This window comes from Carassius gibelio, chromosome A1 (genome assembly GCF_023724105.1).
Source record: "Carassius gibelio isolate Cgi1373 ecotype wild population from Czech Republic chromosome A1, carGib1.2-hapl.c, whole genome shotgun sequence".
In the NCBI taxonomy this organism is placed as follows: Eukaryota; Metazoa; Chordata; class Actinopteri; order Cypriniformes; family Cyprinidae; genus Carassius; species Carassius gibelio.
In genome coordinates, this window is record NC_068371.1 from 28,193,512 (window position 1) to 28,212,438 (window position 18,927).

General features: G+C 33.8%; 1 protein-coding gene and 1 long non-coding RNA gene across 4 annotated transcripts in view; one reads left to right on the forward strand and one right to left on the reverse strand.

Annotated features, from left to right (window-relative positions):
- Positions 1-5,095, forward strand: part of LOC128017441 (uncharacterized) — a 5,904-nt gene extending 809 nt beyond the window's left edge. Inside the window, exons 1-3 of one of the 2 annotated variants that reach the window (XR_008184442.1) lie at positions 1,632-1,852; positions 2,583-2,769; positions 4,639-5,095. This is a non-coding gene — a long non-coding RNA (uncharacterized LOC128017441). Of the gene's footprint in view, positions 1-1,631; positions 1,853-2,582; positions 2,770-4,638 lie in introns of those variants that run through there. The other variant, XR_008184443.1, reaches the window with a different exon arrangement.
- Positions 1-18,171, reverse strand: part of LOC128017430 (spermine oxidase-like) — a 33,493-nt gene extending 15,322 nt beyond the window's left edge. The window contains exon 1 of one of the 2 annotated variants that reach the window (XR_008184441.1): positions 17,948-18,171. The gene's annotated coding sequence lies outside the window, so the exon portion shown is untranslated. The remainder of the gene's footprint in view (positions 1-17,947) is intronic. The other variant, XM_052602830.1, reaches the window with a different exon arrangement.
- Positions 18,172-18,927: the final 756 nt, after the last annotated feature.

Below are 18,927 nucleotides of genomic sequence, written 5' to 3' on the forward strand. Positions count from 1 at the left end.
AAGTCATATGTATTCAGAGTGACCCCTACTATCACTGTATTAATATTCAAGGCATTTTACTGTATAGTTTTGGAGAAAACTAAAAGCAAATTCCCGCAAAACATCAATCTCCATTGTTGCACTTAAACTTATTCCCATTTTCAAAAATTCATATAAAGTGTTCCTTTATAGGTTAGCTCATTCTTTTAATGTATATGTATTCAGAGTGACCCAGACTACCACTGTATTAATTATCAAGGGATTTTACTGTATAGTTTTGGAGAAAACTAAAAGCAAATTCACCCAAAATATCAAAATCCATTGTTGCACTTACACTTTTTCCCATTTTCCAAAATTCATAAAAGGTGTTCCTATATAGGTTAGCTCATTCTTTCAAGTCATATGTATTCAGAGTGACCCAGACTACCACTGTATTAATTATCAAGGCATTTTACTGTATAGTTTTGGAGAAAACTAAAAGCAAATTCACCCAAAACATCAAAATCCATTGTTGCACACACTTTGTCCCATTTTCCAAAATATATAAAAGGTGATCCTTTATAGGTTAGCTCATTCTTTCAAGTCATATGTATTCAGAGTGACCCCTACTATCACTGTATTAATATTCAAGGCATTTTACTGTATAGTTTTGGAGAAAACTAAAAGCAAATTCCCGCAAAACATCAATCTCCATTGTTGCACTTAAACTTATTCCCATTTTCAAAAATTCATATAAAGTGTTCCTTTATAGGTTAGCTCATTCTTTTAATGTATATGTATTCAGAGTGACCCAGACTACCACTGTATTAATTATCAAGGGATTTTACTGTATAGTTTTGGAGAAAACTAAAAGCAAATTCACCCAAAATATCAAAATCCATTGTTGCACTTACACTTTTTCCCATTTTCCAAAATTCATAAAAGGTGTTCCTATATAGGTTAGCTCATTCTTTCAAGTCATATGTATTCAGAGTGACCCAGACTACCACTGCATTAATTATCAAGGCATTTTACTGTATAGTTTTGGAGAAAACTAAAAGCAAATTCACCCAAAACATCAAACTCCATTGTTGCACTTACACTTTTTCCCATTTTCCAAAATTCATAAAAGGTGTTCCTTTATAGGTTAGCTGATTCTTTCAAGTCATATGTATTCAGAGTGACCCCTACTATCACTGTATTAATTATCAAGGGATTTTACTGTATAGTTTTGGAGAAAACTAAAAGCAAATTCACCCAAAACATCAAAATCCATTGTTGCAGTTACACTTTTTCCCATTTTCCAAAATTCATATAAAGTGTTCCTTTATAGGTTAGCTCATTCTTTCAAGTCATATGTATTCAGAGTGACCCCTACTATCACTGTATTAATATTCAAGGCATTTTACTGTATAGTTTTGGAGAAAACTAAAAGCAAATTCCCGCAAAACATCAATCTCCATTGTTGCACTTAAACTTTTTCCCATTTTCAAAAATTCATATAAAGTGTTCCTTTATAGGTTTGCTCATTCTTTTAATGTATATGTATTCAGAGTGACCCAGACTACCACTGTATTAATTATCAAGGCATTTTACTGTATAGTTTTGGAGAAAACTAAAAGCAAATTCACCCAAAACATCAAAATCCATTGTTGCACTTACACTTTTTCCCATATTCCAAAATTCATAAAAGGTGTTCCTTTATAGGTTAGCTCATTCTTTCAAGTCATATGTATTCAGAGTGACCCCTACTTTCACTGTATTAATATTCAAGGCATTTTACTGTATAGTTTTGGAGAAAACTAAAAGCAAATTCACCCAAAACATCAATCTCCATTGTTGCACTTAAACTTTTTCCCATTTTCAAAAATTCATATACAGTGTTCCTTTATAGGTTAGCTCATTCTTTTAATGTATATGAATTCAGAGTGACCCAGACTACCACTGTATTAATTATCAAGGCATTTTACTGTATAGTTTTGGAGAAAACTAAAAGCAAATTCACCCAAAACATCAAAATCCATTGTTGCACTTACACTTTTTCCCATTTTCCAAAATTCATAAAAGGTGTTCCTATATAGGTTAGCTCATTCTTTCAAGTCATATGTATTCAGAGTGACCCCTACTATCACTGTATTAATATTCAAGGCATTTTACTGTATAGTTTTGGAGAAAACTAAAAGCAAATTCCCGCAAAACATCAATCTCCATTGTTGCACTTAAACTTATTCCCATTTTCAAAAATTCATATAAAGTGCTCATTCTTTTAATGTATATGTATTCAGAGTGACCCAGACTACCACTGTATTAATTATCAAGGGATTTTACTGTATAGTTTTGGAGAAAACTAAAAGCAAATTCACCCAAAATATCAAAATCCATTGTTGCACTTACACTTTTTCCCATTTTCCAAAATTCATAAAAGGTGTTCCTATATAGGTTAGCTCATTCTTTCAAGTCATATGTATTCAGAGTGACCCAGACTACCACTGTATTAATTATCAAGGCATTTTACTGTATAGTTTTGGAGAAAACTAAAAGCAAATTCACCCAAAACATCAAAATCCATTGTTGCACACACTTTTTCCCATTTTCCAAAATATATAAAAGGTGATCCTTTATAGGTTAGCTCATTCTTTCAAGTCATATGTATTCAGAGTGACCCCTACTATCACTGTATTAATATTCAAGGCATTTTACTGTATCGTTTTGGAGAAAACTAAAAGCAAATTCCCGCAAAACATCAATCTCCATTGTTGCACTTAAACTTTTTCCCATTTTCAAAAATTCATATAAAGTGTTCCTTTATAGGTTTGCTCATTCTTTTAATGTATATGTATTCAGAGTGACCCAGACTACCACTGTATTAATTATCAAGGCATTTTACTGTATAGTTTTGGAGAAAACTAAAAGCAAATTCACCCAAAACATCAAAATCCATTGTTGCACTTACACTTTTTCCCATATTCCAAAATTCATAAAAGGTGTTCCTTTATAGGTTAGCTCATTCTTTCAAGTCATATGTATTCAGAGTGACCCCTACTTTCACTGTATTAATATTCAAGGCATTTTACTGTATAGTTTTGGAGAAAACTAAAAGCAAATTCACCCAAAACATCAATCTCCATTGTTGCACTTACACTTTTTCCCATTTTCCAAAATTCATAAAAGGTGTTCCTATATAGGTTAGCTCATTCTTTCAAGTCATATGTATTCAGAGTGACCCCTACTATCACTGTATTAATATTCAAGGCATTTTACTGTATAGTTTTGGAGAAAACTAAAAGCAAATTCCCGCAAAACATCAATCTCCATTGTTGCACTTAAACTTATTCCCATTTTCAAAAATTCATATAAAGTGTTCCTTTATAGGTTAGCTCATTCTTTTAATGTATATGTATTCAGAGTGACCCAGACTACCACTGTATTAATTATCAAGGGATTTTACTGTATAGTTTTGGAGAAAACTAAAAGCAAATTCACCCAAAACATCAAAATCCATTGTTGCAGTTACACTTTTTCCCATTTTCCAAAATTCATAAAAGGTGTTCCTATATAGGTTAGCTCATTCTTTCAAGTCATATGTATTCAGAGTGACCCAGACTACCACTGTATTAATTATCAAGGCATTTTACTGTATAGTTTTGGAGAAAACTAAAAGCAAATTCACCCAAAACATCAAAATCCATTGTTGCACACACTTTTTCCCATTTTCCAAAATATATAAAAGGTGATCCTTTATAGGTTAGCTCATTCTTTCAAGTCATATGTATTCAGAGTGACCCCTACTATCACTGTATTAATATTCAAGGCATTTTACTGTATAGTTTTGGAGAAAACTAAAAGCAAATTCCCGCAAAACATCAATCTCCATTGTTGCACTTAAACTTATTCCCATTTTCAAAAATTCATATAAAGTGTTCCTTTATAGGTTAGCTCATTCTTTTAATGTATATGTATTCAGAGTGACCCAGACTACCACTGTATTAATTATCAAGGGATTTTACTGTATAGTTTTGGAGAAAACTAAAAGCAAATTCACCCAAAACATCAAAATCCATTGTTGCAGTTACACTTTTTCCCATTTTCCAAAATTCATAAAAGGTGTTCCTATATAGGTTAGCTCATTCTTTCAAGTCATATGTATTCAGAGTGACCCAGACTACCACTGTATTAATTATCAAGGCATTTTACTGTATAGTTTTTTTAGAAAACTAAAAGCAAATTCACCCAAAACATCAAAATCCATTGTTGCACTTACACTTTTTCCCATTTTCCAAAATTCATAAAAGGTGTTCCTTTATAGGTTAGCTCATTCTTTCAAGTCATATGTATTCAGAGTGACCCCTACTATCACTGTATTAATATTCAAGGCATTTTACTGTATAGTTTTGCAGAAAACTAAAAGCAAATTCCCCCAAAACATCAATCTCCATTTTTGCACTTAAACTTTTTCCCATATTCAAAAATTCATATAAAGTGTTCCTTTATAGGTTAGCTCATTCTTTTAATGGATATGTATTCAGAGTGACCCAGACTCCCACTGTATTAATTATCAAGGGATTTTACTGTATAGTTTTGGAGAAAACCAAAAGCAAATTCCCGCAAAACATCAATCTCCATTGTTGCACTTAAACTTATTCCCATTTTCAAAAATTCATATAAAGTGTTCCTTTATAGGTTAGCTCATTCTTTTAATGTATATGTATTCAGAGTGACCCAGACTACCACTGTATTAATTATCAAGGCATTTTACTGTATAGTTTTTTTAGAAAACTAAAAGCAAATTCACCCAAAACATCAAAATCCATTGTTGCACTTAAACTTTTTCCCATTTTCCAAAATTCATATAAAGTGTTCCTTTATAGGTTAGCTCATTCTTTTAATGTATATGTATTCAGAGTGACCCAGACTACCACTGTATTAATTATCAAGGGTTTCTACTGTATAGTTGTGGAGAAAACTAAAAGCAAATTCACCCAAAACATCAAAATCCATTGTTGCACTAACACTTTTTCCCATTTTCCAAAATTCATAAAAGATGTTCCTTTATAGGTTAGCTCATTCTTTCAAGTCATACAGTATTGTTCAAAATAATAGCAGTACAATGTGACTAACCAGAATAATCAAGGTTTTTCGTATATTTTTTTATTACACACCCCTTTCAACTAATTCAACTAATTGCCCAATTGCACAGCCTTAAGAGCGTGCATTTCATGAATGCTGGGTCTCATTTGTTTTCTGAGAATCTACTGAACCTACTGGTAACTTGTTTGCAAACAAGTTACCAGTAGGTTCAGTAGATTCTCAGAAAACAAATGAGACCCAGCATTCATGAAATGCACGCTCTTAAGGCTGTGCAATTGGGCAATTGAATTAGTTGAAAGGGGTGTGTTCAAAAAAATAGCAGTGTGGCATTCAATCACTGAGGTCATCAATTTTGTGAAGAAACAGGTGTGAATCAGGTGGCCCCTATTTAAGGATGAAGCCAACACTTGTTGAACATGCATTTGAAAGCTGAGGAAAATGGGTCGTTCAAGACATTGTTCAGAAGAACAGCGTACTTTGATTAAAAAGTTGATTAGAGAAGGGAAAACCTATAAAGAGGTGCAAAAAATGATAGGCTGTTCAGCTAAAATGATCTCCAATGCCTTAAAATGGAGAGCAAAACCAGAGAGACGTGGAAGAAAACGGAAGACAACCATCAAAATGGATAGAAGAATAACCAGAATGGCAAAGGCCCAGCCAATGATCACCTCCAGGATGATCAAAGACAGTCTGGAGTTACCTGTAAGTACTGTGACAGTTAGAAGACGTCTGTGTGAAGCTAATCTATTTTCAAGAATCCCCCGCAAAGTCCCTCTGTTAAAAAAAAGGCATGTGCAGAAGAGGTCACAATTTGCCAAAGAACACATCAACTGGCCTAAAGAGAAATGGAGGAACATTTTGTGGACTGATGAGAGTAAAATTGTTCTTTTTGGGTCCAAGGGCCACAGGCAGTTTGTGAGACGACCCCCAAACTCTGAATTCAAGCCACAGTACACAGTGAAGACAGTGAAGCATGGAGGTGCAAGCATCATGATATGGGCATGTTTCTCCTACTATGGTGTTGGGCCTATTTATCGCATACCAGGGATCATGGATCAGTTTGCATATGTTAAAATACTTGAAGAGGTCATGTTGCCCTATGCTGAAGAGGACATGCCCTTGAAATGGTTGTTTCAACAAGACAATGACCCAAAACACACTAGTAAACGGGCAAAGTCTTGGTTCCAAACCGACAAAATTAATGTTATGGAGTGGCCAGCCCAATCTCCAGACCTTAATCCAATTGAGAACTTGTGGGGTGATATCAAAAATGCTGTTTCTGAAGCAAAACCAAGAAATGTGAATGAATTGTGGAATGTTGTTAAAGAATCATGGAGTGGAATAACAGCTGAGAGGTGCCACAAGTTGGTTGACTCCATGCCACAGAGATGTCAAGCAGCTTTAAAAAACTGTGGTCATACAACTAAATATTAGTTTAGTGATTCACAGGATTGCTAAATCCCAGAAAAAAAAAAAAATGTTTGTACAAAATAGTTTTGAGTTTGTACAGTCAAAGGTAGACACTGCTATTTTTTTGAACACACCCCTTTCAACTAATTGCCCAATTGCACAGCCTTAAGAGCGTGCATATCATGAATGCTGGGTCTTGTTTGTTTTCTGACAATCTACTGAACCTACTGGTAACTTGTTTGCCACGTAGCAATAAAAAATATACTAAAAACCTTGATTATTCTGGTTAGTCACATTGTACTGCTATTATTTTGAACAATACTGTATGTATTCAGAGTGACCCCTACTATCACTGTATTAATATTCAAGGCATTTCACTATATAGTTTTTGAGAAACTAAAAGCAAATTCACCCTAAAAAAAAATGCATCCTAGCAATTGTAGTTTGTCCCATTTTCCAACACTCATAAAAAGGTTTGCTTTATAGGTTAGCTCATTTCTTCAGTGGACATGTATTCAGAGTGACCCTGACTATCGCTGTATTAATATTCAAGGCATTTTACTGTATATTTTTTGAGAAAACTAAAATCAAATTCCCCCCAAAAAACTAAATGCTTCCTAGCAATTGCACTGTGTCCCATTTTCCAACACTCATAAAAAGGTTTCCTTTATAGGTTAGCTCATTCTTTCAGTGGACATGTATTCAGAGTGACCCCGAGTATCACTGTATTAATTTTCGAGCCATTTTACTGTATAATTTTGGAGAAAACTAAAAGCAAATTCACCCAAAACAACAAAATGCATCCTAGCAATTGCAGTTTATCCAATTTTCCAAAATTCATATAAAGTGTTCCTTTATAGGTTAGCTCATTCTTTTAATGCATATGTATTCAGAGTGACCCCTACTATTACTGGATTCATTTTCAAGGCATTTCACTGTATAGTTTTTGAGAAACTAAAAGCAAATTCACCCTAAAAAAATGCATCCTAGCAATTGTAGTTTGTCCCATTTTCCAACACTCATAAAAAGGTATGCTTTATAGGTTAGCTCATTTCTTCAGTGGACATGTATTCAGAGTGACCCTGACTATCGCTGTATTAATATTCAAGTCATTTTACTGTATATTTTTTGAGAAAACTAAAATCAAATTCCCCCCAAAAAACTAAATGCATCCTAGCAATTGCACTGTGTCCCATTTCCCAACACTCATAAAAAGGTTTCCTTTATAGGTTAGCTCATTCTTTCAGTGGACATGTATTCAGAGTGACCCCGAGTATCACTGTATTAATTTTCAAGCCATTTTACTGTATAATTTTGGAGAAAACTAAAAGCAAATTCACCCAAAACAACAAAATGCATCCTAGCAATTGCAGTTTATCCAATTTTCCAAAATTCATATAAAGTGTTCCTTTATAGGTTAGCTCATTCTTTTAATGCATATGTATTCAGAGTGACCCCTACTATTACTGGATTCATTTTCAAGGCATTTCACTGTATAGTTTTTGAGAAACTAAAAGCAAATTCACCCTAAAAAAATGCATCCTAGCAATTGTAGTTTGTCCCATTTTCCAACACTCATAAAAAGGTATGCTTTATAGGTTAGCTCATTTCTTCAGTGGACATGTATTCAGAGTGACCCTGACTATCGCTGTATTAATATTCAAGGCATTTTACTGTATATTTTTTGAGAAAACTAAAATCAAATTCCCCCCAAAAAACTAAATGCATCCTAGCAATTGCACTGTGTCCCATTTTCCAACACTCATAAAAAGGTTTCCTTTATAGGTTAGCTCATTCTTTCAGTGGACATGTATTCAGAGTGACCCTGACTATCAATATATTCATTGTCAAGTTTTTTTGTGAAATGAGCTAACCTATAAAGGGTTCCTTTATAGGTTAGCTCATTCTTTCAAGTCATATGTATTCAGAGTGACCATAACTATCGCTGTATTCATTTATAAGGCATTTTACTGTATAGTTCTTGAGAAAACTAAAAGCAAAATCATCGAAAACAACAAAATGCACGACACTCCTCCGCCGCCCAGTGGATGGCGACGGCTCTACCAGGTTTTGGGCAGCCGGGAGGAGTCCCCGTTCTCTGCTCCTCCCCTTTCCGGGGGATGGCAGCAGGCTCGGGCCCCTGGCGAACGGTGCCATCTCCTCCGCTCCCTCAAGCGTCCACGGCGGCACACTGCCTCGCCCTGCTCGATGGCACCGCAGACTCACCACAGCGACAAGTTATCTTCAGCAGCGCGTCCCTCCTTCCTCCCAGGTTTCGGCACCAGTGTAACACTATAAAAGCTTCTGAATCTTGGGAAGGAGGCGGGAACCAGCGGACATTCAAAATAAGCTTTAATAATAAAATTAACACAAAACAGCACGACAGCCACGTGCGGACGGCTGCAATTCAACCTAATGGAACTTAAACAAGAGTTTCATCAAGACTGAAAAACCGAAATAAGATGTGATAGGGATTATTTAACCTATATTATGACATTTCACAGATACAAATGCAAATATGTAATTTTTTATGCAGTGAAACAAAAACCTAATATGAGAAGATGATTTAAGGTGTACGCATCAGTGTGCAGAAGACAGTCAATAATTGTTCACAGGTGTTGAAGCCACACTAGGCACTGTTGTGCAGTCTGATGGGATATACAACAGTATGCCCAAAGTGCTATTATTCCTTAAGATGCACAAAGTTGTTTTCTAAAACAAGAAAGGCAAAAAAAGAAGAAGAAAAAACCCACAAATAAATGTATAATATATATAAATATCATGTATTTATATAAAATGCATAATGTTTATAAAAGTACAAAGAATATGATAAAATAAAGATTAGTAAAATTAAAAATTAAAAAATTTGTGTTGTCACCTAGCTTACCATGTGTAATCTTGTTGTATCTTGTTGTATCAATGGATTTTAATTGAGATTGATCATTCTAAAATCCGTTTTAATACAATTATAATCGATCAGTTACATGTAAGGAGAAACAAGAAATTGCAGCTAAGCAAACCTATTCAACAGACTTATGATTATGGGAAACAAACAAAGCAAAACAAATAATTGCTTTTCAAGCATAATCACCATTAACAATACAACAACCTCAGGGCTATAAAAGCAAAGACATAAGAAATTTAACTAAAAATTATAAACCATGGACACAAATAAGGACTTCTCAGAGGTAATTAACCTAATCATTTTCTATGGTTAAAATTAAGATTTGAACTTAATTAAATGTGACACTAATAATTAAAATGTAAGAAGAGGTTGAGTGTATCAGGAGGGTATTTCCTATTTCCACCTTATGGGTGTTTGAAAATTGGTAATGGTGCAACTGGTAGAATGAATTTTTATTTTTAAGTGATTTTGCCATTAATCTTATTCAAAACCATACAGTCAAAATAAAAAAAATATGATCATCCCACCCCTATCAGGAATGCTGAATCCCTGACAATTTTCAAGCGACAGCTGAAAGCTCATCTCTTTCAAAACTACTTGGCTTCATCGAAAAAAAACAACAACTCTATTTATTCCTTCTTTTTCTAGCTTTTACTTATTTGAACAATGTCTAAAACTTGGTATTACAAGCACTTCCTGTGTCTGTTTGCCTCTAAGAAGAATCACTTTATGTATCCCGAAATTGTGAGTCGCTTTGGATAAAAGCGTCTACAAAATGACTAAATGTAAATCCATCCATCCATCCATCATCTTCCACTTATACGGGGCCGGGTCGCGGGGTCAACAGTCTAAGCAGAGACGCCCAGACTTCCCTCTCCCAAGCCACTTCTTCCTGTCACGCTGTCAGTCTCTTTTTTCCTGGGTGTCCCCTAGTGAGCTCACTTCTCCTTAGGCACTTCACCATAGGCACTTTAATTCCGCTAGTCTGGTCGTGTCGTCACAGTAATTGCACTCCAATTAAATCGCACAGGTGCTGACAATCCTTTGTCATTAGTCTCCCTATATAGAGCTGTCTTTCTCTGTTGTCTGTATGGAGTCCTTATCCTATGTGTCTATGCTCTCGTCTCCCGAGACTTCACCTACCTTCTCGTTCCTCCGAGTTTCCCGTTTCATCCGGTTCCCTCTTTTGGTTTGTTTGTCTATCAAGACTGTTTATTTTGAATTTACCCTTCTGTTAATAAAACCCATACCTTGCTATTGGATCCTGCCCTCTCCGTGTGTTTATCCTAAACCCAACCGTCACACTTCCAGGTCAGCCGGGAGACATAGTCCCTCCAGCGTGTCCTAGGTCTTCTCCAGGACTCTGCTTCTGCTTTGAAAATGAATCCATATATAGTATGGGTGATAGTATGGGTGATAGTATGGGTCACTCTGAATACATATGATTTGAAAGAATAAAGCAACCCTAAAAGAATGAGCTAACCTATAAATCAACCCTTTTTATGAATGTTGGAAAAGGGGAAAAAGTGTAAGTGCAACAATGGAGTTTGATGTTTTGGGTGAATTTGCTTTTAGTTTTCTCCAAAACTATACAGTAAAATGCCTTGATAATTAATACAGTGGTAGTCTGGGTCACTCTGAATACATATACATTAAAAGAATGAACTAACCTATAAAGGAACACTTTATATGAATTTTTGAAAATGGGAAAAAGTTTAAGTGCAACAATGGAGATTGATGTTTTGCGGGAATTTGCTTTTAGTTTTCTCCAAAACTATACAGTAAAATGCCTTGAATATTAATACAGTGATAGTAGGGGTCACTCTGAATACATATGACTTGAAAGAATGAGCTAACCTATAAAGGAACACCTTTTATGAATTTTGGAAAATGGGAAAAAGTGTAAGTGCAACAATGGATTTTGATGTTTTGGGTGAATTTGCTTTTAGTTTTCTCCAAAACTATACAGTAAAATCCCTTGATAATTAATACAGTGGTAGTCTGGGTCACTCTGAATACATATACATTAAAAGAATGAGCTAACCTATAAAGGAACACTTTATATGAATTTTTGAAAATGGGAAAAAGTTTAAGTGCAAAAATGGAGATTGATGTTTTGGGGGAATTTGCTTTTAGTTTTCTGCAAAACTATACAGTAAAATGCCTTGAATATTAATACAGTGATAGTAGGGGTCACTCTGAATACATATGACTTGAAAGAATGAGCTAACCTATAAAGGAACACCTTTTATGAATTTTGGAAAATGGGAAAAAGTGTAAGTGCAACAATGGATTTTGATGTTTTGGGTGAATTTGCTTTTAGTTTTCTAAAAAAACTATACAGTAAAATGCCTTGAATATTAATACAGTGATAGTACGGGTCACTCTGAATACATATGACTTGAAAGAATGAGCTAACCTATATAGGAACACCTTTTATGAATTTTGGAAAATGGGAAAAAGTGTAAGTGCAACAATGGAGTTTGATGTTTTGGGTGAATTTGCTTTTAGTTTTCTCCAAAACTATACAGTAAAATGCCTTGAAAATGAATACAGTGATAGTACGGGTCACTCTGAATACATATGACTTGAAAGAATGAGCTAACCTATATAGGAACACCTTTTATGAATTTTGGAAAATGGGAAAAAGTGTAAGTGCAACAATGGATTTGGATGTTTTGGGTGAATTTGCTTTTAGTTTTCTCCAAAACTATACAGTAAAATCCCTTGATAATTAATACAGTGGTAGTCTGGGTCACTCTGAATACATATACATTAAAAGAATGAGCTAACCTATAAAGGAACACTTTATATGAATTTTTGAAAATGGGAAAAAGTTTAAGTGCAAAAATGGAGATTGATGTTTTGGGGGAATTTGCTTTTAGTTTTCTGCAAAACTATACAGTAAAATGCCTTGAATATTAATACAGTGATAGTAGGGGTCACTCTGAATACATATGACTTGAAAGAATGAGCTAACCTATATAGGAACACCTTTTATGAATTTTGGAAAATGGGAAAAAGTGTAAGTGCAACAATGGATTTGGATGTTTTGGGTGAATTTGCTTTTAGTTTTCTCCAAAACTATACAGTAAAATGCCTTGATAATTAATACAGTGGTAGTCTGGGTCACTCTGAATACATATACATTAAAAGAATGAGCTAACCTATAAAGGAACACTTTATATGAATTTTTGAAAATGGGAAAAAGTTTAAGTGCAAAAATGGAGATTGATGTTTTGGGGGAATTTGCTTTTAGTTTTCTGCAAAACTATACAGTAAAATGCCTTGAATATTAATACAGTGATAGTAGGGGTCACTCTGAATACATATGACTTGAAAGAATGAGCTAACCTATAAAGGAACACCTTTTATGAATTTTGGAAAATGGGAAAAAGTCTAAGTGCAACAATGGATTTTGATGTTTTGGGTGAATTTGCTTTTAGTTTTCTAAAAAAACTATACAGTAAAATGCCTTGATAATTAATACAGTGGTAGTCTGGGTCACTCCGAATACATATACATTAAAAGAATGAGCTAACCTATAAAGGAACACCTTTTATGAATTTTGGAAAATGGGAAAAAGTGTAAGTGCAACAATGGATTTTGATGTTTTGGGTGAATTTGCTTTTAGTTTTCTCCAAAACTATACAGTAAAATCCCTTGATAATTAATACAGTGGTAGTCTGGGTCACTCTGAATACATATACATTAAAAGAATGAGCTAACCTATAAAGGAACACTTTATATGAAATTTTGAAAATGGGAATAAGTTTAAGTGCAACAATGGAGATTGATGTTTTGCGGGAATTTGCTTTTAGTTTTCTCCAAAACGATACAGTAAAATGCCTTGAATATTAATACAGTGATAGTAGGGGTCACTCTGAATACATATGACTTGAAAGAATGAGCTAACCTATAAAGGATCACCTTTTATATATTTTGGAAAATGGGAAAAAGTGTGTGCAACAATGGATTTTGATGTTTTGGGTGAATTTGCTTTTAGTTTTCTCCAAAACTGTACAGTAAAATGCCTTGATAATTAATACAGTGGTAGTCTGGGTCACTCTGAATACATATGACTTGAAAGAATGAGCTAACCTATATAGGAACACCTTTTATGAATTTTGGAAAATGGGAAAAAGTGTAAGTGCAACAATGGATTTTGATATTTTGGGTGAATTTGCTTTTAGTTTTCTCCAAAACTATACAGTAAAATCCCTTGATAATTAATACAGTGGTAGTCTGGGTCACTCTGAATACATATACATTAAAAGAATGAGCTAACCTATAAAGGAACACTTTATATGAATTTTTGAAAATGGGAATAAGTTTAAGTGCAACAATGGAGATTGATGTTTTGCGGGAATTTGCTTTTAGTTTTCTCCAAAACTATACAGTAAAATGCCTTGAATATTAATACAGTGATAGTAGGGGTCACTCTGAATACATATGACTTGGAAGAATGAGCTAACCTATATAGGAACACCTTTTATGAATTTTGGAAAATGGGAAAAAGTGTAAGTGCAACAATGGATTTTGATGTTTTGGGTGAATTTGCTTTTAGTTTTCTCCAAAACTATACAGTAAAATGCCTTGATAATTAATACAGTGGTAGTCTGGGTCACTCTGAATTCATATACATTAAAAGAATGAGCTAACCTATAAAGGAACACTGTATATGAATTTTTGAAAATGGGAAAAAGTTTAAGTGCAACAATGGAGATTGATGTTTTGGGTGAATTTGCTTTTAGTTTTCTCCAAAACTATACAGTAAAATGCCTTGAATATTAAGACAGTGAAAGTAGGGGTCACTCTGAATACATATGACTTGAAAGAATGAGCTAACCTATAAAGGAACACCTTTTATGAATTTTGGAATATGGGAAAAAGTGTTAAGTGCAACAATGGATTTTGATGTTTTGGGTGAATTTGCTTTTAGTTTTCTAAAAAAACTATACAGTAAAATGCCTTGATAATTAATACAGTGGTAGTCTGGGTCACTCCGAATACATATACATTAAAAGAATGAGCTAACCTATAAAGGAACACCTTTTATGAATTTTGGAAAATGGGAAAAAGTGTAAGTGCAACAATGGATTTTGATGTTTTGGGTGAATTTGCTTTTAGTTTTCTCCAAAACTATACAGTAAAATGCCTTGAATATTAAGACAGTGAAAGTAGGGGTCACTCTGAATACATATGACTTGAAAGAATGAGCTAACCTATAAAGGAACACCTTTTATGAATTTTGGAATATGGGAAAAAGTGTTAAGTGCAACAATGGATTTTGATGTTTTGGGTGAATTTGCTTTTAGTTTTCTAAAAAAACTATACAGTAAAATGCCTTGATAATTAATACAGTGGTAGTCTGGGTCACTCCGAATACATATACATTAAAAGAATGAGCTAACCTATAAAGGAACACCTTTTATGAATTTTGGAAAATGGGAAAAAGTGTAAGTGCAACAATGGATTTTGATGTTTTGGGTGAATTTGCTTTTAGTTTTCTCCAAAACTATACAGTAAAATCCCTTGATAATTAATACAGTGGTAGTCTGGGTCACTCTGAATACATATACATTAAAAGAATGAGCTAACCTATAAAGGAACACTTTATATGAATTTTTGAAAATGGGAAAAAGTTTAAGTGCAAAAATGGAGATTGATGTTTTGGGGGAATTTGCTTTTAGTTTTCTGCAAAACTATACAGTAAAATGCCTTGAATATTAATACAGTGATAGTAGGGGTCACTCTGAATACATATGACTTGAAAGAATGAGCTAACCTATAAAGGAACACCTTTTATGAATTTTGGAAAATGGGAAAAAGTCTAAGTGCAACAATGGATTTTGATGTTTTGGGTGAATTTGCTTTTAGTTTTCTAAAAAAACTATACAGTAAAATGCCTTGATAATTAATGCAGTGGTAGTCTGGGTCACTCTGAATTCATATACATTAAAATAATGAGCTAACCTATAAAGGAACACTGTATATGAATTTTTGAAAATGGGAAAAAGTTTAAGTGCAACAATGGAGATTGATGTTTTGGGTGAATTTGCTTTTAGTTTTCTCCAAAACTATACAGTAAAATGCCTTGAATATTAATACAGTGAAAGTAGGGGTCACTCTGAATACATATGACTTGAAAGAATGAGCTAACCTATAAAGGAACACCTTTTATGAATTTTGGAATATGGGAAAAAGTGTAAGTGCAACAATGGATTTTGATGTTTTGGGTGAATTTGCTTTTAGTTTTCTCCAAAACTATACAGTAAAATGCCTTGATAATTAATACAGTGGTAGTCTCGGTCACTCTGAATACATATACATTAAAAGAATGAGCTAACCTATAAAGGAACACTTTATATGAATTTTGGAAAATGGGAAAAAGTGTAAGTGCAACAATGGATTTTGATGTTTTGGGTGAATTTGCTTTTAGTTTTCTCCAAAACTATACAGTAAAATGCCTTGATAATTAATACAGTGGTAGTCTGGGTCACTCTGAATACATATACATTAAAAGAATGAGCTAACCTATAAAGGAACACTTTATATGAATTTTGGAAAATGGGAAAAAGTGTAAGTGCAACAATGGATTTTGATGTTTTGGGTGAATTTGCTTTTAGTTTTCTCCAAAACTATACAGTAAAATGCCTTGATAATTAATACAGTGGTAGTCTGGGTCACTCTGAATACATATACATTAAAAGAATGAGCTAACCTTTAAAGGAACACTTTATATGAATTTTGGAAAATGGGAAAAATTTTAAGTGCAACAATGGATTTTGATGTTTTGGGTGAATTTGCTTTTCGTTTTCTCCAAAATTATACAGTAAAATGCCTTGAATATTAATACAGTGGTAGTCAGGATCACTCTGAATACATATGATTTGAAAGAATGAGCTAACCTATAAAGCAACCTTTTTTATGAATGTTGAAAAATGGGACACACTGCAATTTCTCGGATGCATTTTTTATTTGGGGTGATTTTGCTTTTAGCTTTCTCCACAACTATACATTAAAATGCTTTGAAAATGAATACAGTGATAGTCAGGGTCATTCTGAATGCATATGATATGAAAGAATGAGCTAACATATAAAGGAACACTTCTTTGTGTAGGAAACTGGGACAGTGCAATTGGTAGAATGCATTATATATATATATATATATATATATATATATATATATATATATATATATATATATATATATATATAAATAAATAAATATATATATATAAATATATGTGTGTGTGTATATATATATATATATATATATATATATATATATATATAAATATAAATAAATATATATATATAAATATATGTGTGTGTGTATATATATATATATATATATATATATATACACACACACACATATATATATATATATATATATATATATATATATATATACACACACATATATATATATATATATACACACACTGAAAATCATTAATATTGTAATTTATAATCTCTAATAAACGATTTAAAATGATTTATGTACAACACAAACGTTTATATACAATAATGAGTTAAAATAAGCGAAAGTATAAAGGAAACGTGTGTACGACTGCTTCTTTACATGCATTTTGACTGCTCTCAGCACCCGTACCGTAAGTGCATGATTACACGCGCAAAGGAAAAAAAAGTGCGGCTGGCTTGACCGTGTATTTTCAAAGCGCGGCTGGCTTGACCGCAGTTAGAAATCACACCCTACACCTCTATGATGCCTGTCCCTCTACTCACACACTGTAGGACAAAGGAAGTACATCATCAAGGTAAAGTTTTCCCTTCATCCCATCCCACATTATCAGCAGGTCCCTTATCCAAAGCAGACTTGGAACTGTTAAACAGACCGATATTTAAGACTTACAATCCAAATACAGGAAATAAAACAGAACAGACCTTCACCAAGCCGGCAGAGTAATCTCTTTCCATATGAGATACTGTACAGTAGCTACAGGAAAGGATTTGATCTATCCAAATAAATAGGTTTGATCTATATTAGCTTATTATTATTGTTATGCTCATTAATAATAATAATAAAAAAACGTATAGGCTATTGAGAGAGAAAAAAATAGCAGCGTGTCATTTGAGTTGATATAAGCGAAGTTTGGCTGCTGATAAAGTAGCAGCACAAAGTCAGCGCTGCCACGTACATACTGTCACGGGCGAGTGGCCTCCAGTAATAAGAAAAGAAACGTCAACCTTTAACATTTACCAAATATCCTCTTCTTGAAATCAACCATCACCTTTTACTGTACTACCTTTTTTCAGCTAATTTGACTTTTAAGTCACAATTTATAGCATATATCCTATTATAACAGCGCATTGTTAGAAGCAGCTCAGTGAGAAGAATTGTAACCGACAATGGACTGTGCTTTCGAGAAAGAAAAACGAATAAGACAGAAGCACCTAATGTCCGATATGAAAGCACTGATCAGTCCTGCGAGTCAGTTTTGTTTACAGTTTTGTTTGCATCCACCATTTCTCCGTTAACAGCCTACATCATTAACACGCGCAGTACTGTAATGGTAAAAACCGCACACAAATCATCTTATTTAGGATGGTCTTTACCGGACTTTGTCGTCTTCAGCGTAAAGCGGAGAGCGTTCCTCGGTTCTTTGTATATTCGCAGCGTCTCTCTTTGTATTTATGTGTCTTGAAACCAGAAGCAGCCAGTTCAGTCGATGCCGCTGCCTCCTCGCTGAATAAATATGAGGATCCGTGACGTACACCAACGGAACCACCACCGGCGCTCGAGCGAGTCTCGGCGTGACTCACGGTTTGTCACAGGGGCGTCTGAACACACCAAAAGAGAGAGTAAAGCTGGTTTTGTTGAGTCTTGTTAGATTACGCCAAGCGCCTATCCTTAAGCAAACAAACAATTAAAGGCATGGTTTAATGAATTAATCAATATTTCAAATTAAGTGTTTGTACACTATATTTATAATTACGTTATATGCAGAATACGAAGATTAAATGCATCCTTTGAGACTGATTTTATCAACTTGCAATCTTATTTCAATGTGTATTTTTATCTTTAAAAAGATTCATCCCATTCGACTTGCATTGATTTTTTTCTAGCTCTAATCCGTTAGTTAACTATAGGCTAGCTGTTATAGCTTGTTAGCTATTATAAACCCAGTTCGGCAGATTCACAACTTCCCTTTTTTTAGGTTCAATGAAACACTGTGTCCTTGTTGTGGAACAGTCTGTACAATTCATGTTCTGATATGATTCATCCTAAACAGATATTTTATCCTAGGAATGGAAATCAAACGTGATTGTGGTTTAGTTCTGGATGTGCTGTTTTTGCATTTATCTCTGTAGTCTGTACTTTTGTAAAATGTTTTCCCTCGGTTTTCCTCCAAATTATCCTTGAGGTATTATTCAACACTCACATGTGAAAAAGAAGAAAATCATGTGCTTGTTATAAAAGAAGGAAGTTATGTTATAAATCTCACATTCAAGCCTTACTATGTTCATCACCAACAAATTCAGAATGATAACTCCATCTAAAATTACAAAACATAACTTATATTTTTAGGAAAACT